Below are 23,246 nucleotides of genomic sequence, written 5' to 3' on the forward strand. Positions count from 1 at the left end.
TGTTCAATCTCTTCCGACCTATGTTCGTGACACTTCTCACGCTCTTAAACTTTTCGATGATTTTAAGTTCCCTGGCCCCCACCGCTTTATTTTCACCATGGATGTCCAGTCCTTATATACTTCCATCCCCCATCAGGAAGGTCTCAAAGCTCTACGCTTCTTTTTGGATTCCAGACCTAATCAGTTCCCACTCTGCTCCGTCTAGCGGAATTAGTCCTTACTCTTAATAATTTCTCCTTTTGCTCCTCCCATTTCCTCCAAACTAAAGGTGTAGCTATGGGCACCCGTATGGGTCCTAGCTATGCCTGCCTTTTTGTTGGGTTTGTGGAACAATCTATGTTCCGTGCCTATTCTGGTATCTGTCCCCCACTTTTCCTTCGCTATATCGACGACTGCATTGGCGCTGCTTCCTGCACGCATGCAGAACTCGTTGACTTTATTAACTTTGCCTCCAACTTTCACCCTGCCCTCAAGTTTACCTGGTCTATTTCGGACACCTCCCTCCCCTTTCTAGATCTTTCTGTCTCTGTCTCTGGAGACAGCTTATCCACTGATATCTACTATAAGCCTACTGACTCTCACAGCTATCTGGACTATTCCTCTTCTCACCCTGTCTCTTGCAAAAACACCATCCCCTTCTCGCAATTCCTCCGTCTCCGCCGCATCTGCTCTCAGGATGAGGCTTTTCATTCTAGGACGAGGGAGATGTCTTCATTTTTTAAAGAAAGGGGCTTCCCTTCCTCCACTATCAACTCTGCTCTTAAACGCATCTCCTCCATTTCACGTACATCTGCTCTCACTCCATCCTCCCACCACCCCACTAGGAATAGGGTTCCCCTGGTCCTCACCTACCACCCCACCAGCCTCCGGGTCCAACATATTATTCTCCGTAACTTCCGCCACCTCCAACGGGATCCCACCACTAAGCATATCTTTCCCTCCCCCCCTCTCTCTGCATTCCACAGGGATCGCTCCCTACACAACTCCCTTGTCCATTCGTCCCCCCCATCCCTCCCCACTGATCTCCCTCCTGGCACTTATCCGTGTAAGCGGAACAAGTGCTACACATGCCCTTACACTTCCTCCCTTACCACCATTCAGGGCCCCAAACAGTCCTTCCAGGTGAGGCATCACTTCACCTGTGAGTCGACTGGGGTGATATACTGCGTCCAGTGCTCCCGATGTGGCCTTTTATATATTGGTGAGACCCGACGCAGACTGGGAGACCGCTTTGCTGAACATCTACGCTCTGTCCGCCAGAGAAAGCAGGATCTCCCAGTGGCCACACATTTTAATTCCACATCCCATTCCCATTCTGACATGTCTATCCACGGCCTCCTCTACTGTAAAGATGAAGCCACACTCAGGTTGGAGGAACAACACCTTATATTCCGTCTGGGTAGCCTCCAACCTGATGGCATGAACATTGACTTCTCTAACTTCCGCTAGGCCCCACCTCCCCCTCGTACCCCAGCTGTTACTCCTTTTTATGCACACATTCTTTCTCTCACTCTCCTTTTTCTCCCTCTGTCCCTCTGAATATACCTCTTGCCCATCCTCTGGGTCACCCCCCCCGTCTTTCTCCCTAGGCCTCCTGTCCCATGATCCTCTCGTATCCCCTTTTGCCTATCACCTGTCCAGCTCTCGGCTCTATCCCTCCCCCTCCTGTCTTCTCCTATCATTCTGCATCTCCCCCTCCCCCTCCAGCTTTCAAATCCCTTACTCACTCTTCCTTCAGTTAGTCCTGACGAAGGGTCTCGGCCTGAAACGTCGACTGCGCCTCTTCCTATAGATGCTGCTTGGCCTGCTGCGTTCACCAGCAACTTTGATGTATGTCACCAGATTGATTCCTGGGTTGGCAGGACTTTCATATGAAGAAAGACTGGATGAACTGGGCTTGTACTCGTTGGAATTTAGAAGATTGAGGGGGGTTCTGATTGAAACGTATAAAATCCTAAAGGGATTGGACAGGCTAGATGCAGGAAGATTGTTCCTGATGTTGGGGAAGTCCAGAACGAGGGGTCACAGTTTGAGGATAAAGGGGAAGCCTTTTAGGACCGAGATCAGGAAAAACTTCTTCACACAGAGAGTGGTGAATCTGTGGAATTCTCTGCCACAGGAAACAGTTGAGGCCAGTTCATTGGCTATATTTAAGAGGGAGTTAGATATGGCCCTTGTGGCTACGGGGATCAGGGGGTATGGAGGGAAGGCTGGTGCAGGGTTCTGAGTTGGGTGATCAGCCATGATCGTAATAAATGGCGGTGCAGGCTCGAAGGGCCGAATGGCCTACTCCTGCACCTATTTTCTATGTTTCTATGTTTCTAACACAGCCCTGTGCAATTCACTGGTAGCAATCTTCCAGTCTTCGATCAACCTGCAACATAGGATTTCATCAAAAGCCTTGCTAAAATCCATAGAGATCATATCAAGTGCACTGCACATTGAGTAGGGTTCATAGTCAAATAGCCTGCAAATACCTGACAGGATTTGCACCTTCAATGCAGAAGAAGAAATTTAGTAAGTTAAGGATTCTGAAACAGTGTTGTTCAAGTTGAATAAAATTGGTGTGTGAAACTGTATATTCACGAGAGTCTAAGAATGAGGGTGCAATCGCGATCTAAAAGCAGTTATGACAGAAGCAACCTTGTCAATTAGCATTTGCTGCTTTATCCTAGACTTATCACAGCTTTAACGTGCTGTCTTTTAGTTAGTAGAAAAGTAGAAGTGTCTGACTTTCAATTTAATGTCACGGGCAGTAATAAGTGAGATTATCCACTTTCAGTCTTCATCATGCAATATGTTCTTGGTCTGGTAATGATCACAACAATTTACTCTGTCTGTTGCACAGACTAATCCAAATGGTGATGGTTAGCTTATTTTTGGAGTGAAGCAATACAGGATTGAATCAGATAGAAAGTGCAGGCTGTTTGTTCACAATACAGGGATTAAATACAACAGTCCTTCAGGAACAGGTATCAAATAGCATCTCACTTGCTGCAATGCACAAGTGCTCAGCTAATACCTTTCCAAAGATTTGATGCCCCAAAGGGAAAAGCTGCAGCTTCCTTAATCTTCCAATTTAGACAAGTCGGTTTAGGCTGTACATGCACAATCAGGACTCCGGGTACAAGTCTTCTCAGTTTCCCAGTATGTTTTTTACAGTCTCCATCATGTGACTAAATACGAAAGCCTGTGCTTGAACTGGCTTATATTTATTCTGTAAACCTCCTGGATTGGTTATCCTTATCTTTTAGCTTTTCTCGCATTGAAATCCTCAAGCAATAGCTTGGGAGAATTCCTCCCAAAGCTAACCTATTTTTCCAAAAATGGACTCATAGTAATTCACTTATATTGTCCAGAATATATGTTTCCATGGCAACCCAGTCTTAAAGCCAATGATTTGATATTTGCTTCTATGGTTGAATAGAATTAAAAACATTTTTCTGTACAGAGTGCTGCACTGATCAGAAATTTCTCAGTTAGGTAAGAACCAACTCAAAGATTACTAAAAAGAAGTTCTGTAGAATATAGTAAGAATCTAGTGAAGCAGAGCAATTTAATATGCAACAGTAATTGCTGAGTTAATCAAAGATACCCTACTCTGTAAAACAGTTAAAGACTACTAGTAGTATATTTCTCAAGCATAGGAGAAAGGATTCTCCCTGGAAAGAAGCTTGCTATCGGTTCCAAATTACAAAAGCAGCCTATGATACCAATGGAGGCATGCCAAGCCCTTTTTTAAAATAAATTGCCATAAGAACCTAATCAATTATTATCAGAAGACTGGTTAGTGAATTTAACCCTGTTCATTGCTTAGGGCACAAAAAGTCATGAAGAAACAGAATTGTGATATCAGTGGAGATGTTGGAAGTAGACTATAGTATAACAGACACAGAATGCTGAAGGAACTCAGCAGGCCAGGCAGTGTCTATGGAAAAGAGTAAGCAGTCAACATTTCGGGCTGAGACCCTTTATCAGGACTGGAAAGGAAGGGGGAGAAGTCAGAGTAAGAAAGTGGGGGAGGGGAGGAAGAAGTACAATGTAGTAGGTGATAGGTGAAACCAGGAGAGGGGGTGAGGTGAAGTAAAGAGCTGGGAAGTTGATTGGTGAAAGAGATAAAGGGCTGGAGAAGGAGGAATCTGATAGGAGAGGATAGGTGAGGGAAGTGATTGGCAGGTAGAAAGGGAAGGTGTGAGACAGAAACAGGAATGGGGAATGGTGAAGGGGGGTTTGCAGTTACTGGAAGATTGAGAAATTAATATTTGTGCCATCAGGTTGGAGGCTTCCCAGATGGAATATAAGGTGTTGCTCCTCCAACCTGAGTGTGACCTTATTGTGGTAGTAGAGGAGGACATGGACTGACTTATCAGAATAGGAATGGGAAGTAGAATTGAAATGGGTAGAATATAGTGTGATGTATTCTCTGAGAATCTTGGTAACTTAATGAGAATAATTAAATGAAGTTCATCTGATAAAGACACTGGTGGATTTGGGATATATTTAAAAGTGCTGTGTTATCCTCTCACATTGTTACACTTTTGATGAAGCACGGAGGCAGTTTTAGGGGGCCAGAAAACCATAGGGGCCATGAGTACTAAAGAGCTCCAATCATTAACTACTTTCCCAGAGTCCATATCTGCTCCAGGGTGCAGCACAGATCATGGGACAGAGAAAGAGGAAAGCATGGTGAAGTGACAGTTAGCATGATTTCACAGCTCCAGAGTGTGATTGTGACCTTTGGTGCCCTGTGTGGAATTTCCACATTCTCCCTATAGTTGAGAGGGTTTCTCCTGCATGCTCCTGTTTAATCGCACATACTAAAGATGTCGTGATGGCTACAGTAAAGGTGGAGGGGTGGTTGATGGGGAAGCGAGCACTGACATGTATTTGCGTAGGTAGATGCTGGTTGATTAGTACTGTCTTGTCTTGGATTTGTAGAATAACTTGAATACTGTCTCCTCTACATTACAAATAGAAAACAATTGGCTCAATGTCCAAGTAAAAATGTCTTTGTATAGAATAAAATGACAATATAGACAGTAACACACATCAAAGTTGCTGGTGAACGCAGCAGGCCAAGCAGCATCTATAGGAAGAGGCGCAGTCGACGTCAGGACGAAGGGTCTCGGCCTGAAACGTCGACTGCGCCTCTTCCTATAGATGCTGCTTGGCCTGCTGCGTTCACCAGCAACTTTGATGTGTGTTGCTTGAATTTCCAGCATCTGCAGAATTCCTGTCGTTTGCGTTTAAATATAGACAGTAAGTTTAGATTAAAAATTTTTAATGAAAGATGTTAATATTTCACATGTATTTTCCATGTAGTTCACCCGTTATGAATCAATAACTAGAGGCAGATGGAGTATTTCATATTTGTTAGGGAATTGAGGGAAAATGTCAGGACAAGTACAGCTCCAACAACTCCGAAGCAGCACAACACGATATGAGGCATAGCAGCTCTCCTGATTGGTTCTACTGGAAACATTTATTTTCTTCACCTCTCTTGGAAGGCGAGTTGGACAACATCTTCTAACTCACAACTCTAACACCCACTTCACTTTGTGATGCCCTGTCTTCATTCAGTTCAGTTCTGAATCTGTCCAATCACTTAATGCATCTTCTCCCACTTGACTCAAGTTTGGGTCTATTTTAACAGTTGTTATTATTGTCTCTTCTGTGACGGGGATCACTGACACATTCAGAGTTTATATTTTTCTTTTCATATTCATTGTTGCCTCTTCACAAAGTAATCTCAACTGTATATTTCTATTTTAGTATAAATCAATCGATGACAGATAAATGTGATTTTAGGTGGATCTTAATTTGTCTTTATTTGTGGAATGATTTTATTTATTATTTAAATCTATTTCAAGTGCTGTAGTGAGGTTGCTGGATTAGCCACAGGGACAGAAACATTAGTGCATTTGGGAGGATGTGATAGGTTTGGGGGCACTGGAGGCACAAATTTTGCTAAATTCAACCTGGATCACCACTACGCTGATAAAGGCCATTTAGCTTGGGTAATTTCCCCTCTCACATTTCATGTGCTTTTTTAAATGATCTGAAGTATTGTATCTACAAGTAAGTAGAGTCTCTGGGTGCAGCTGGATCTTTAAAAGATTTACCCTAGTTTTGGTACTTCAGTGTGGATGTTTCAAAGTAATTTGACCCCTATGTTACATCAGTATGGGTAAATTACTCATCTGGAATTCACAAATCACTTACAAAAATATAGGATGCAGAATAAAATCTTGCTCTAATGAAATTTGTGTGAAAGGCTTAAATAAGAGTTGGGGAAAAACTTCATTTATTCTGGACACATAGATAATGCAATTGCATGTAATGGAAAATCATGAAGTGGATTGTTCTCTAGGAACACAACCACCCTCCCCTCACCATCATATTGTGGAGGTCCCCTGTAATCCCAAGACAATCTTGTGCCATTTGATATCTGACACTGATCAGATATCAATGCTATTGATTTAGCAGCAATAGGTTTAGTCAGTGACTTTTAAGACACAGTTTGATGACATAGACTGGTGGTATATGTAATAGCATTTAAAACTATTATCAATATATTTTTATCAGTAATTTGAATTGCAGGCTCTTGTTGGATAGCGTATGTGTCATGCTAGAAGTTACACAAACTGACTTCCATTAAACTCTCAGATCCACGGATTTACCCAACCATTGCATTAAATATGCTTACTGCTGAGTTCCCTGTTAGCTATTTATAAAGGCAGCTGGAAGTTGCTGTTGTAAAGGAACAAAGTGAATATCAGATTTAACATATTATTTGATGTATTCTCTTCTAAGATCCATGAACATTAAACAACTAAAAGCTGTTAGTAGAATATTTGGTTTCTTTTCTGATCTGAAGAACATCAAGTGAAGGTGGTACGAATAGTCTCTTTAAAGGTTCCTCAGCTCAAATGAAAACTTATCTGTAAATAGGAAAGGCGTGTCCTCAGATGTAGATAGCAGTCAGAGATCAGAATGCTTGCATTAGTAATTCACAAAAACCAAAAGGATGGTGGCACTTGAAGATACAATTCATAGAAAGTAAACAACAGAAATCTGCAGAAAATAACTACTTTGCCTCAACATTGGCCAGAGAGACAAAGAGGATAGATTTAAAAAAAGATTTTAAAAAGATACCGCAAGATTTAAGATAGAAAGTGAGGAGATAATAAAGCCATCAAACTTGTAGATAAGACCATTGGTCTATATGGATTGCATATTTATAAATAGTCCTTAAAATCTCTATCATTGTCACAGCTAACAGCTTATAGGTTCTCTATTTATAGAAAGTGAGAGAGAATGTCCATGAAAATTGTAAAGCAGTTTAAATGAAATTGTTGGCAGGAAGTGTAGTAGAATTGTTATTCAAAGATGTAATAAAAAATCTAGAAATTTAAAATAAACCATATACAAGTCAGTGTGGATTTGAAAAGGACAGGTTATGCCTGACTAACCTTATTGGATTCTTTGAAGAAACGATGCATAGATTAGATGAGGTAATGCAGTAGAAGTAATCAATTTGGGTTTTCAAATAGCCTTCAACAGCTACTGCACAGACACATGGCAAAGTATAAAACATGAGGGGTTGAGAGGAGCAGAACAAAAGGAAATCTGGTTAAAAAGCAGAAAGAAGATAATTATTCAGACTGGCAGAACATGAGATGTGATGGGCGTTGAAGACTGGTAGACGAATCACTGTTGCCTATCACTTACAATACATGAACAATTTGAACTTCAACACTTTAACTCCAACATTTCAAAGTTTGCAGATGAATTGGATTGGTTTATTACTGTCACATGCTCTGAGGTACAATGAAAAGCTTGTCTTGCGAACTGTTCATGCAGATCCAATCATTACCCAGTGCATTGAGGTAGATAGAACAGGGTAAAACAATAGCAGAATACAGAATCAAGTGTAGCAGCTGCAGAGAAAGTGCAGTGCAGGTAAGCAATAAGGTGCAAGATAAAATTGGAGTCTCATGAATGTAGAAGAAGGCTATTAAACTACAAAGCAATGTTAATAAATTCACTGAATGTCTATGTGCAGTAAATGCTTATCAATATAATTTTAGAGAAGTGCAAGAGGGTGTATTTCAGTTGAGGTAAAAAATAAACAGCTCTATTCTATTGCCGGTAACTAACTCCCATCTGTTCTGTCTGTCTCCAAATAGTTCCATCCTCACATCTATACGCAGGCACTTACTATATGTCAGATGCTATTCCTGTGTCTGTAGCTGGCTCCAGCCCACCATATATATTTATAACCAGTCCAATTCCCCGATGAAAAGTTATAATACTGAAATTGCAACTGCTGCTTCCTCCGCAAACACTGTTTGACTTGCTGATTTTTTCCCAGGATTTTTATTCATTTTTTCCGATTCTCTATATTTATGTAGCACCATTCCCCTGCACTCAGTTCCATTCCTTGGAGCTGCTTGTATCCAGTTCCATTGTTCTGTTTGCACCCAGCTCCATTCTACTGCATCTGTCAATATGGAGCTCCTGATATATCCCCAGTCTATCTGCATCCAGCTCCAAGCCGCTCTGTCTGAACGTATCCAGGACATCTCCAAGCAGTGATGCCTCATTGAGGACCCTCACCACCCAGGGCATACCCTCTCCTCGTTACTACCATCAGGGAGGAGGTACGGCAGCTCCACAACACACACTCAATGTTTTCGGAACAGCTTCTTCCCCTCTGCCATCAGATCTGTGAATGGACCATGAGCACCACCTCACTTTCTGCTCTCTTTTTGCAATACTTTAGTTATTTTTATATGTACATATTTCTTATTGTTACTAATAGTAATCCTTTATGTAGTGCACTGTACTGCTGCTGCAAAGTATCATATTTCATGCCATATGTGAGTGATAATAAACATTATTCTGATTCTGACTCAATTCCATTTCCTTGTGTCGTCGGTCTCCAGCTTCCTTCTCAACCTGTCTCTACCAAGCGCCATTCTCTGGGGTTTTTTCCTGCTCAGCTCTGTTTCCCTGGACCTATCTGTACCTGGCTCTATTCCCCTGCCTTTATGCACATCTCTTTTCACCCGTTCCTCTCTGCTACCAGTTCCAGTCTCCCAGACAGAACTGTTACTAGCTCCATTCTCTTATATTGGACTATTCCCAGCTCCATTTACCCATGTCTGCCTGTACCTGAGTCCATTCCCCAGTCAGTCCATTGTCCGACTGTTCGATCGCCTGTATCTCTGTATACTGAGGGGAATGAAACAGGGAGCAGAGGCAAGGAACGGAAGTTGTGTACAGGCAGAATAATGGAGATATTCCTCTGCCGCAATCTGTGTCTATATCCAGCTCCATTCTTCAGGGCTTTTCTGTGCCTTCTCCATTGTCCTCGCTACACCTGCCAGCTCCACACATTTGAATTTGTTCTTCATGCGCCTGCCTGAACCCTGCTTCATTTTCCAGTCACTATCCAAATTGCTTGTCATATGTGCCCTCTTTCATAATGGAATAGCTTGCATCTGTAATTAATTGCTGCCAATCCGGGCTGAAACCTTAAAGTTCCTATCTCTCTCACGGCATGATATAATAGTGACATGGTCGTATGATACTCCTCTTCAAGATTAAAGATCCAAGATTGTTTAATGTCATTTCCTGTACATAAGTGTAATGAGAACAAAATAATTGTTACTCTGGATCCAATGCAGCACAAAAAAACTCCCACAAAATATAAAGAACACAATAATAAAAAAATATATAATCATGTAAAATAGCTTATGTACTGTATATAGTTTGATTGTATGTTCATAAGGTGACACTAGGCTGACACAACATGACTGATGGGAAATAATCAGGAAGCGGTGGAGTTAGTGGGTGGAGGTGTTGATCAGCCTTACTGCTTGGGGAAAGTAACTGTTTCTGAATCTGGTGGTCCTGGTGTGGATGTTACGTAGCCTCCTCCCTGATGGGAGTGGGACAAACAGCAGGGTGTGTGAGATCCTTCATGATGTTACTGCCCCTTTTCTGTAAATATGTCCTTGATGGTCACTAGGCTGGTGCCAGTGATGTGTTTTTTTTTTGTTCTAGACCAATGTTTTAGGGGTTGTTCATTGTCTCTGGGTCTCTTGTTATATTTGTGGCTGGCAGAGAATGAAATTTCATATCACTCTTGCTGCCTTCTCCATGGAAGTCACAGCCTCACGTGCCCTTTATGTTCCCGGTGGGTTTGACTGGATTGCTTCATTTTAGTTTGTGCATAACTTGTTTTTGAGTGCCTGATCCAAAATATCTTCAAAGTTATAATATGTTAATGCAGCACTATAATACTCTTAGTTTTCAACTGCATGTTGGAATTTATAACTCTCATTTTGCCAAACATCTGTGGATTAAAAGTATTCTCCCAACCTTTGAACTATGCTTGCAAATGATATATCTTGAACTTTCCACGGAGCTACAGCTGGGAGCTACTTTCTGTGAGTAATTTAAGTTGCTAAAGCTTCCTTACACATCATTCAACGCCTGCTTTTTCTTCCACACTGTTTACTAGTTCAAGAATATTATTGACGTCAAAGAACATCTCCATTACTTCTGTCAATTTTCATGTATCCTCAAGCGGATTTTGGATACTGCTGGAGTTCTAAGCAGATCTACTTACCATAGCAGTCACAAGACACAGGAGGTGGATTCAGGAGTCGAACAGCAAGGGTCCCTTCCTTTTCCCGGTGATTACATCGTCATGTGTTAACATCATACAATTGGGTGACCTGATTTACTTACATGATTATACTAGTATGACAAGAGAAATTCAGGACATAAAGGATAGATGGATTTAAGGGGTGGCAAATTAGGGAGTAAAGAATAGGAGGTTAAACGGTTGGTTTTACAAAAAATTAGAGTAGCTGGAGGTCAGTGTGGGGAATGAATGTGAGCACAAATCAGTGGGTTTCTGTGCTGTAAATTTGGAGGCTTTCACCCCTCGTCCCTCACTTCTGTTTAGTATTCACTCAGCTGGTCTATCAGGTTGAGAATGTCCCTTTCTCACAAAGCAGAGCCTTGAACTGTGCCAGTCTTCTGTGATGAAATTAGATCCCATGGGTAGTCAGAGAAAGACTGAGCCATGATATAGCTGAGAAAAACTTTGTTAGATTGAAAGTCACACCTTCAACATTGTCATCTGTCAAACCCATTGAGCTGATGGATTTCTGAACATTACTGGAAACATTCTAATAAAACATAATTTTTGAAAATAATGTCATCTAAAATTCTTAAATAATTAAGAATATTATTTAAAAATGTAAGATTTTAATACTTATTTTTCATACTTGTAAAATCTCCATTGAAAGTAATAAAAATGCCATGTGATTCGACATCCTTCTGGGATCTCAATTATCATAGAAGTCTACAACAAATTCAGTTCACTCCTTGTGATAACAAAAGTGACTGAGAGTACTGGATACAGTAAAGGCTATGGGGCTTACAACATCTCAGATGTCATACCATAGGCTTGATTTCCAGAACTAGTTGTACCTTTACCAAGCTGCTCCAGAATGGTTGCATCACTGTCTGACAAGGTGGAAAATTGCTTGGGTCTGCCTTGTTCGGAAAAGGCAGGACAGATCCAAACCAGCTAATTAACAGTTAATCAGTCATCCAAGTGACGGAACATGTTGTCAACACCGTCACTGAGCATCACTTACTCACCAAACAAGCTAGAGATTGGACTCTAACCTAGGCTGGGTCCAAAATTGGATAAATAAAGGGTTAATTTCACAGGTGAAGTAAGAATGATTACCCTTGACAGCAAGGCGTCCCTGTCTAGATAAAGTTAATGAATATCAAGGGATAAGGTTTCAATGACTAGTCGAACAACACACAGAAGAAAATGGTGATGCTTGTTAGTGCAAACAGCGTATGTGCTGGGAAATCAGAGCCAGTTCACATCCAGCAATGGAGCATTTTGAAAGAGTTTCTGGCTGAAATCTGTGAATAAGTTTGGGACTTCCAAATTTGACTGCACATGTGCCAAATTCCTGGACTTACTTGCATTTATCAGGAAGATTTATCCTCATGTAATTTAAATTATTGGTATAAATTTATATTAAAACAGTGACAGTTTATGACAGTTTTTTGTCAATCAGAACTCTTCAAGAATTAAATTTGGAAAATAAATATGATGTTGAACTGCTGTGAATTGGAATAATTTTCCTAGATATTGCAAAACTAATTGACTGTTGTTATTTTACAGTTAAGAGTTAAAATGGGAAAACAAAGATGATGTTGAACTGCTGTGAATCAGATCTGTCTTACTGGACTTTTCGAGACCCCATTGACAGGCATTTGTGCCTTGATTTTATAATTCAAGGAAGGTAGATGTGTAACGATGCTTCAGGCAAACGGACCCAGGTGCAGAGTAAGCTAAGGACTCACTAGTAAAAATTAATAATGTAGATTTATTCAGAGAATAACACAGGGAATAATCAAGTTAAGAGCACACAGAACTCAAAACCAGGACTCAGTGATCAGTGCTGGTCCAGAATAACCTTAAATAGAACATAAAACACAGGAAACCCTGGTGGGTTGAAATCAAAAACTAATCACTTAAGAATGAAAAGCACATGGAAATGGCATTCACATAATGACTATCACAAAAATCACAGTGACAGTTTAATGATAAAAGTAGTTTATTTAACAACTCCAATAACTCAAATAAATGACGTTCAGGTGTGTCGAGACCTGCAATTACCCCAGTGAACGGAAGGGATCCTGACAAGAAGAAATATATTTTAAAAATCATACATTAAAGGTAATGTGTTTTCTTTGGCTTAGCTTTTGTAGTTATGGTGAGACAAACAGCACCTGTAATGGAACCTGATTTAACTGGAAAGTCATTTCAGAATCTCAGCCCCTGTTTTGAATCTGGGATATATATGATCGGGTAAATCAGTGATGTGTGTCTTTAACAAATCGATTTATAGAACTTTGATGTGTCATGCAGCATCTGAACCAGTAAGTCAATATTAGTTCAGTACCAAATGGTGTACAGAATATCGGAACATTAAGTGGAGGAATAGAGAATTGGAATTGGGCAGAGAGAGGTAAAAGAACAAAAAAGGTGTTAAATACATCAACAAAATTACTTTCAAATCTCCAACATTAAAGTAATTCAGAAGGGTTAAGGAGCTATTTTCCCAAATGTTAATTTTTAATGTTGGGGAAGTTATTTTGCAGCGATGGCACATTAATAAGCATGAAGTAACTTTTCTAGTGCATCCACTGGGTACCTTTTACATGACAAATAAGAGAAAATCTGCAGATGCTGGAAATCCAAGCAACACGCACGACACCTTTTATATGAGTATTGCATTTCCTGCTCTTCCATGTATTTTTTAAAATGTAGATTCAATCCGATCTGAGTCTCTACTAAGATGGTTGCACTATTATTTTAAATGCAAACTCAAGCTTACTATTTCTTGCCTGTACCATATTACATGCTTTAGACTACTCATAGTAAAAAAATATTTTACATTACAAAGAGATCAAAGACCCTTGTCAGTGCCCTGAGATCACTAAGACTGCCCCTGGAGCTCCAGTCTAAAATGATTTGGACACGTATTCCCCTCCAAGTTGAAGAACACAGCACATGAATTATCAATTCTTGCTGCAGGGCATCTATTGGAAAAAATCATGTATATTCTATTTAAGAAGTGAGCTTGATGAGTATTGCTAATAACGTTGGAAAATGCAACACCAGTGAGAGATGATGGGTCAGTTGAAGATCACAAATGCTTGCATCCATTCTTAATCTGAGTGCCAAAATGGACACCTGTTGAGAAGATGTCTCAACTTAGATACCAATGCATTGAAAAGAGTACTGAAAGAAAGGAGAAGTGTGCCTGATTATAATTATGTCACTCAAAAAATTATCCCAAAACATCTTCACAGATAACAATTTAGATCTCTGGAGTCTAAAGATGTATTTGTTTTTACTATTTGAATGCTGACAAGGGATTTATTGGGGAACAGACAATGAGTTGGATGATCAGCATACCTGAGGCTGCAGCAGGACACAAGCTCCATAGTTGCACATGTGGCTGGGCAAAGGTTACTTCCACTACAGGCCTGAAAATACATCAGGGCAGGAAAGGATGCCTGAAGAAGGGGCAACAGGGACCTCGCATCGACCGCTACTTTTTGAGAAGCAGGTCGAGTCAGTCAACTGAAGTTCGGCAGCAGGACAAAACCCAAAGCGTGCAGAAAGTCAATACCCCTATCCCAGCGGAGGAAGAACAAGGCACAGGAGAGCAACCCGAACCCAGCCCATTATGACCTGCAATGGAAAAGAAGATCCGGGGAGAAAGCCATTGATGAAGTGGCCAAAATCCTGCGAGAAGACAATGTGGGAGGAGGTCAATGCTGACCTCTCCAACATCTTAGAGATGCTCAGAGGCACCACCATGAAGAAGTTGGAAAGAGTGGGGGAATTAATCTATAGCTATAGAGTGGAACGTTTTGGAGTGGTAAAGAGGAAGAGAACTACATTGACGATCCCCACTAAGTCCAGGAGGCACAAGGAAATAGATCGTCTAGTCAGAGAGAGGAGGCAGCTGAAGAAACAATGGAGGAAGGCCACAGAGGAGGAGAAGGAAGGCATAAACCTGTTGCAAGCAGACATCTGGAGCAGGCTTGCGACACTGAGGAGAGCTGAGAACCTGGTAAGGAAGCGCAGGAAGGAGGAGCGAACAAGAATTCAAAGATATATAAAGATCTCTTCAAGTTTGTGAAGGGTCTCTTTACAGGGGAGAAGAGTGGAAGTCACTCAGCGTCAAAGGCAGAACTGGAAAAACACCTGGAAAAGTTATACACAGACCGCCGATGCCATGAAGAGATCATCCTCCCACCTGGCATGCCACCTGTCCATCCACCGGAACACCAACTAGATCACCTAGATGGAGTGAGGTGGAGAACATTGTGCATAGAGCAAGGGCCGCATCAGCCCCAGGTCCCAATGGAGTGCCACACAGACTCTACAAAAATGCACCAGGTGTCCTGCGGTTCCTCTGGAGGCTCATGAAGGTGGTATGGCATAAACAGGAGATACCAACATCCTGGCAGAGAGCCGGAGGAATCCTGATCCCAAAGGAAAAGGGTTCATCAGAAATCGGCCAGTTCCACCAGATTAGTCTCCTAAATGTCGAGGGCAAAATCTTCTTTAGTGTGGTGGCTCATAGGCTGTCAAGATATCTGTAAAGAAACCATCTGATTGATACATCAATCCAGAAAGCAGGGATCTCGGGCTTCTCTGGCTGTCTGGAACACGCTTGCACCATCTGGCATCAGATCCAGGTCACCAAGAAGGAGGGAACAGATCTTCATGCGGTGTTCCTGGACCTCACCAATGCCTTCAGCTCAGTCCCTCATAACCTCCTCTGGACTGCTTTTGACTTCTTCAGGGTCCCAGTGGCCCTCACAAGCCTATTAAGGCCTACTTCTAGGACGTGCAGCTATGTTTGACAACAGCAGATTACACCACAGTGTGGCAACATCTGGAAGTGGGAATCATGGCCGGTTGTACCATCTCCCTGCTAGCCTTCCCCATGGCCATGGTGGTGGTCAATGGCAGATATCCCACCCTGCAAAAACTCATTTCAAGGAGGTAGCACCATCAATTTGTGGGAGACTCCTGGAACTTCTGAGAGAGGTGGGATGTCTGCAATAGAGTAGCTCCTTAGCAGCTAGCCAGCTAGTTTAAATAACGTTAGCTATGCTAATGAATGAATGACACCTGTTAAGCTCACCTCATCATGTCTTTTACAGTCTTAACCCACCAGGGGCAATAGAAAAGTCACTGTTGCAAACAGTGCAGCGAGCAACACTGTCATTATTTTTGACTCCTATTAGGCAGGGGTACACTTTAGTGTAGTCTGGGCGATGTACGTTTTATAATTTCTTTTTTTGGAACACTCTGCCATGGCGCGCTCTCGTGCTCTCTCTTGCTTTCTCTCTCAGTCTTGCGCTCTCAAAAAAATCGATTTCCGGGATATTGTACATAATTTGCGGGCATCAGGGAGCCACTATCAATATGCCGGAGACTCCCGGAACTTCCGGGAGAGGTAGGATGTCTGCGATGGGTGGTTGGAGGACCTGGCCTGAGGCTGCGGCCTATCAGAGCATACATGGATGATCTCACAAAACTCACCACGAGCAAGGGTTATACTGTACGCCCGTTGAGAAAGCTTCAAGAGAATATCGAGCAGCTTCGGCTGAAGATCAAGCCGAGCATGTCCAGAAGCATCTCTATCGTCAAGGGGAAACTGGTAGACCAATGGTTCTACATGGGCGATGAGAGAATTCCAACAGTCTATGAGAAGCCTGTGAAGAGCCTAGGTCGGTGGTATAACGCATCCCTCAAAGGCACAGAGCAGGGAGATCAGCTCAGGAAGGATGCCGTCAGTGGCCTTGACAGCATCGACAGAACCACACTCCCTGGCAAGTTGAAGCTCTGGTGTAAGTAATTTGGGCTCCTTCCACGCATCATGTGGTCACTAACCCTGTATGAAGTTCCAATCTCGAAGGTGGAAAAGCTGGAGCGACTGATCAGCTCATACGTAAGGAAGCGGCTTGATCTTCCCAGGTGCCTCAGCAGCATAGGGCTCTACGGCAAGGGAGTCCCACAGCTACCCATTTCCAGTCTTTCAGAGGAGTACAAGTGCGCCAGAGTGAGATGGGAGATGATGTTAACAGAGGCGATTGATCCACTTGTAGCACAAGCTGCCCACATCCTGGATACTGGGAGCAAATGGACTCCATCAGAAGCAACCGAGTAAGCAAAGGCAGCACTTGAGCACAGGGAGATCGTGGGCCGAGTGCAGCAAGGGAGGAGCGGTCTTGGCCTTGGGGACAGTACACCAGCCTGGAACAAGGCCGTTCCGTCTCAGAGACGCAGGCTCGTGACGCAGGAGAAACGTCGGCAGGAGGAGGCAGCAAGGTGCGCAAAGGCCGTCACTCAGGCAAGGCAAGGACAATGGATGAGATGGGAGGGAGTGGAGAAAAGAAAGATCTCCTGGAAGAAGCTGTGGGAGATGGGGACATTCAGAGCGAGATTCACCATCAGGGCTGCCTATGATGTCTTGCCGTCTCTCATGAATCTCAGCCAGTGGTATGGAGAGGACCCCGCAGGCTCCCTCTGCCTGACTTCAGCAACACTAAAACACATTCTGCTGGGCTGCAAGACCAGCCTTACTCAAGGCCGATACACCTGGCAGCATGACCAGGTGCTACGGTGTCTTACAGCAGTGCTGGAAAGTCGGCGGATGAGCGTCAACGCTCTCCCTCCCCTTTCATCCCGCTGGCTGTTAGCAGCATTTGTCCGGGAAGGTGAGGGTCAAGCCAAACTCGACACATTGAGACCAGACACCGGGTGGCTAGGCGGGGTACGTGATTGGAGGATGGTGGCAGACTTAGGCCAGAGGCTCTGCTTCCCAACTGAAATCGCAGAAACCAACCTCAGACCAGACCTTGTGCTATGGCTGGGCTCACTCCACCTCGTTTACATCATCGAGCTTACAGTGCCCTGGGAGGATGCAGTGGAGGAGGCCGACGAGCACAAGAAGCTGAGGTACACTGAGCTTGCAGTCAATGTGCAACAACCTGGCTGGACAGCAACGGTCCGACCGGTCAAAGTAGGCTGCAGAGGATTTGTAGCCACATCAACATCAAGGCTACTCCGGGAGCTGGGAGTGAGAGGGAAGACACACCAACAAGCAGTCAAAGACCTCTCCAGAGCTGCTGAAAAGGGTAGTCAGTGACTCTGGATGAACAGAAAGGATTCCATCTGGGCCCCCAAGTGAGTGAAAGGCATCTAGGGGGTGAACCCAGGATGCCACGATTCACTGCTGAACCCTCCAGAGGTGTCATGGGCCTATCAGCAAAACACTGAGGAAAGAGGGCGCCCACTTGATAGCCCAGAAGATGCCACCACTCACTTGGCCACCCCACAGAGTCTAGGCAGCATGTCTCAAGGGTGCAAATAAGGAATAGTAACATCTAGTCCTACAAAACATACCTGCTGGCCTAGCAATTCCACTGGAAGTTGTAGCAGCAACAAAACAATGGCTGTTCTGGTCATGGATCTGTTGCTGCAGATTTCTGTCACTGAGAATGAGAGTACAGTAAATGCCAGTTTGCCAACAACATGTCCCATCACTATGATTGAGAATAGTCTGACTGATAATTATCTGGATTGGGGTTGTTCTGCTTTTGGTGAACGTAACTGGACCATTTTCCATATTGTTGAGTAGATGCTTGTGTTGTAAAAATGCATGAATAACTTGGCTGGTGATGTATCTAGCTTTGGAAACAAACATCTTGCCATGTCACTCTATGTCTAGATAATTATTTTGCTTTCATATTGTTAAATCATTTGGTAAACAAAGCTTCAGCCTGTCTACATCATGACAAGCTCTAGTAATAAGCTCTCAGTAACTCTAAATCCTGTCTGCCTGACAATCACCAGGAATTACCTTATGTCAAATGTAAGTTTCTATTTGCATTTTCTTATAGGGAAAGCTTTCAGGCTTCTCAAAATTGGAGTATTCATAACTCAAAAATACATCCCAATTTTAATGTAACCTTGACAGTAAAGGCATTAGCAGTCAGGAGCCAGCTAATTTTACCATTCCTAGCCCAGGGATATCAGAACCCATGTCAGATTCAGCTACAGAATCAGCTGACTCTGTACAGAGCAGACACGATGCAGACAATTCCAGCTCCTGTGTTGTTTAACCACACCGAGCACTGCATTTAACACCGAACCATCAACACAGCTTAATGATTTACTTTCATTCCTGGCACACGATTTGAATTGTACTGAATTTTGCTTGCCATGGTATCTTGCATGTGAATTAACAAGCAGTGGGATTGTTCTAGATAAGCTCTATATTTTTAATTTTAGTTATATAATGACATTAGGATAGGGTTTCAGAGTTATGCTGAAGAATAAGGTCACCTTCATGCTGTTCCAGTGAATTCTGCAGTAAGTCATACTTGAGTCAGCTAATTATTATGCATGATGAATATTCTCAGTCTCCAACCAGCTAATGGCTGGATCATTATTCTTTTACAGAGAAGAGCTGGGTTTCCACTTATTGAAGATGCTGAAGTCCAAGGTAAGATAGTCCACTCTTCCAGAAGCAGTAATCACCATGAGGATATGAGGATATATGACCATTCCACTCCCCATTTCTGTTTGACAATCTGGTCCAAGAAAGATTTAAGTATTTACCAAGGATATATATTTTTAGGCAGCAGTTCTGTTGGCTGGAGCATTTTTTAAATTTGAATTTAGAATCATACGGATTTTGAGGAACTGAAACTGTACAGAAATCATTGTTCCAAGATGAATGTTTGATTTAACGTGTTTCATAAGGTATTTTTTGAATTTAGTATACACTAAATGGATAATATAATGAGAAAATCTTTTCATGTTCAATAAATTGAATAAATTAGATAGGTTTTGTACTCCTGCCAAAATTTTTCAAATTCATTTTTGGGATGTTCAATCTGTTATTAGTCTAGAAATAAGAGTGCCAAATATATTCATTTAAATTGATATAATGCACATATATCATAAATATTGTTTTCCGTTAATTTATTTTTCCCTTTCTAAATTATTTATTTTATCTTCATGATGGCCTCATTTTCTAGGTGAGGTAACAACAGTAATAGCTGAGGGTGGAAAGTTTTATTGTGAAGATCTGCTGCCATATGTGAGAGGGTACAGAGGTTTCATTAATGTCACCCACTTCTAATATGTTGCAAGAGCAATATTTAAAATATTTATTATTTTTAGTGGAAGCAGCCTGGTTCAGACTTGTAGTCTTTGATTCCACCCAAAAACAAACTTACGGCATAGTTATATAGCAAGGCCATTGACCAAGCCACCTCTGCCAGCAACAAAGGTTCTTTCAGCAGAACAGATCGAGGTGCAACTAATTCACTCAGCTGCAGCTGGGGCTATCATTCACTGAAGCCAATTGCTTACTCTTTAAATTTAGAAACGAAACAATAAAATTGAACTCCAGCTACAAGTTACAAGGCAAAGTTTTTGTCACTTTCTTACTCATAAATTAGTCTGGCTAAGCATAGTCACTTTTGTACTTGGACACGATACCAAAACTTGTGCAACTGTGGTTATAAAGAAGGCCACTGTTGAAAATAAGGGACTGCTCATTTAAAACAGGTGAGGTAGAATGATATTTCTACATGAGGTCTTAAGTCTTTGGAACTGTCTTCCTCAAAGGGCAATAGAAGTAATGTTTCTGAATAGTTTTAAAGAGAGTTTGACCAATTTTTCTTAGACAATGGGATGAAAGGTCTCTGGGAGTAGGCAAAGGCATGGAGTTAGTGTTACATTTGGATTAGCTATAATCTTATGCATTAGGCCACAGGCACAACTTGTGAGGGGGTTACCCTGGTCTTAGTAAGTACGTTATTATGTAGATAGAGCTTGACTTTCCATTTTTATCATTCATTAAACTTCAGTCATCATGTCACAAGGTCAGAAGTGTGGATGTTCGCAGATGACTGAACAATGTTCTGCACCATTTGTGACACCTCAGATAGTGAAGCAGTTCATACCCAAATGCAGCAGGACCCGGACAATATCCAGGCTTGGGCTGACAATTAGCAAGTAACATTTGATATACGCAAGTGTCAGGCAATGACCATCTCTAACAAGAGAGGCTCTAACCATTGTTCCTTGACAGTCAGTGACATCACCATCACTCAATTCCCTACTATCAACTTCCTGGGGGTTACCATTGAAGGAAACTGAACTGGTCTACCTATATAAACATCGTGGCTACCAGACAGGTCAAAGGCTAGATATCCTGTGGCGTCTAACTCACCTCCTGACTCCCCAAAGCCTGTCCACCATCTACAAGGCTCAAATCAGGAGTGTAATGGAATACTCGCCACTCGCCTGGATGAGTGCAGTCCATCAAAAAGCTTGATACCATCCAGTACAAGGAAGCCCACTTGATTGGTACCCCTTCCACAAGCATCCAATCCCTCCACCATCAAGGAACAGTTGCAGTAGTGTGTACTATCTACAAGATGCACTGCAACAACACACCTTACAGACCCACGACCACTACCATCTAGAAGGACGAGATCAGCAGGTACCTCGTAACTCTTGGAAATTCCCCTCCAAGTCACGCATCATCCTGACTTGGAAACATATCACCATTCTTCCATTGTCATTGGGTCAAAATCATGGAATTCCCATTGTACAAACATTGTATCATTTCTTAATGCATACATTACTAAATGACAATAAAAGAGGACCGCGTGTCCTCATAATCTAATCTAATCTAACAGCACTGTGGGTGTAATTATATCTCAGGAACTGCAGTGGTTCAAGAAGGTAACTCAACACTACCTTCTCAAGGGCAACTAGGGATGGGCAATAAATGCTGACTTAGCTAGCGATGCCCACATCCCAAAAATAAGTAAATAAAAAAAAGCTAACTAAAGCATATGGTTAATCCATATGGTCAAGAGAAAAAATCCACACTGCAAATCATAACAATTTATGACATTTGGCAGGGTGTCTCAGATTATGACTTCTGTACGTGAACACAATATGTATGTCCATCGAAGCTTACATTTGGCTTACTTTATGTCATTTATCAGTGTTTGCACCGATTTGCCATCTAACCTTTAGCGGGAACAAAATATCCCAAATCACAGATAGGGAAATTGGGAAAGGAGGAGATTAGTGATACTGATTTAAAAAAATCTAATTTATAGCAATAAAAGGACAAGTTTTCAGAAAGGGTAAACAAGCATTGGAAATAATGTGTGAAGAGTTAAGCAGCATCAGTACATACAGGACTCTGGTAGGGCACATTTCTAGATATTTCATACACTGGTATGTTTGGGGGAAGTTTAAGTTTGGGAAATGTAGAACCATTTAGTGAAATATTGGAAACTTAATGTTCACAAAGACTGGGAGAAACAGAATAGTTCAAGCAAGGAATGTACAGGAGTTCTAAAATATGTTTGAGATATTTTATTAGGAAAAACTGCTTATGGATAATACAATAAATATAGCCAACAATCTTACAAAAAGTCATGATAATGTGACCACACTCTACATTAGGTTAGAAAGAGAGAAAGGAAAGGCATAAAGTTGATATTACATATGATATTAAGTTTAAGTAGTAGAATAAAATTTCAGAGAAAGGATGAAAAATCCAGCACTGTAACCTAAGATAAATTGTTAATGGGTAAATCTACAGCCGAAGAGTGGTACAACTTCAAGGAAGGTTTTGGTACAATATGAAACTACTTCTACTGCTAAAAGAAGCCATTTATGATCTTAACTCTTGACAACAGATAATATGAATGATTAATTCAAGCTAAGACAAATACCTTACAAAGAAAAGTGAAAGGCTTATGAACTGGAAAAGCTGTAAAAATAACTGTAAGTTAATTGAAAATGTTGGCCATTATCTCAAAAAGATTCTGTATTCAACTGTATGAAAGTGTTGTTTCAAATATACAAAACCCTGTTGTTCAATCTCCCGTTGTAATACTGTGTTCCACTTTGGACACTGAATCCCTGAAAGATATATTAACGTTGGGAAGGCTACAGTACAGATTATCAGAAATTACACAAAGGCTCAAAGGGTTAATTTATTAAGGTAGTTTGAATGTAGAAGTGTAAGGGCTGGTCCAATCTAGATGCATAGATTGGTCAAAGGTTTCAATAAAATTGAAAGTTTATTAAAAGATTTAATAAACAAAATAAATTATTTCCCTTCACGAGGAATCCTGAAATAAATATAATTTTAATATTGGAGTCAAGAAATTTCAGAGAGAAATGTGAAAATATTTTATCCATGCGTAGTGGTAACATGAAATGCAGTCCCTCAAATAACATGCGGAAGTTTAAGTTTGATCATCTGTTATTAGTAAATGCTTCAAGGATACAGAACAATGGTAGATGAATACAGCTTATGTACAGCTTAGCTGTGATGGATCTGAATTCTGGAAGAGACTTCAGGGTCTGATTGACCCACTCCAGTTTGCATGTTTGTGTGTTAATGTTTGTACCCCTTGTAAATTGATTGCAGAATTTATTAATTTATCTGTTTTAATTCATTGAATCCAATTATGTTACAGCACAGCGTGATCTAAACAAACTAACGAACAATTCTGCGCATCTTCTCCCAGCTGTACAATGCAAAACACCTAATCTC

General features: G+C 41.6%; 1 long non-coding RNA gene across 1 annotated transcript in view; it reads left to right on the forward strand.

Annotated features, from left to right (window-relative positions):
- The first annotated feature begins 19,112 nt into the window (after window positions 1-19,112).
- LOC134347786 (uncharacterized) overlaps window positions 19,113-23,246 on the forward strand; it is a 97,588-nt gene continuing 93,454 nt past the window's right edge. The window contains exon 1 of the long non-coding RNA XR_010018249.1: window positions 19,113-19,148. This is a non-coding gene — a long non-coding RNA (uncharacterized LOC134347786). The remainder of the gene's footprint in view (window positions 19,149-23,246) is intronic.

The sequence above is a fragment of the Mobula hypostoma genome, chromosome 1 (genome assembly GCF_963921235.1).
Source record: "Mobula hypostoma chromosome 1, sMobHyp1.1, whole genome shotgun sequence".
In the NCBI taxonomy this organism is placed as follows: Eukaryota; Metazoa; Chordata; class Chondrichthyes; order Myliobatiformes; family Myliobatidae; genus Mobula; species Mobula hypostoma.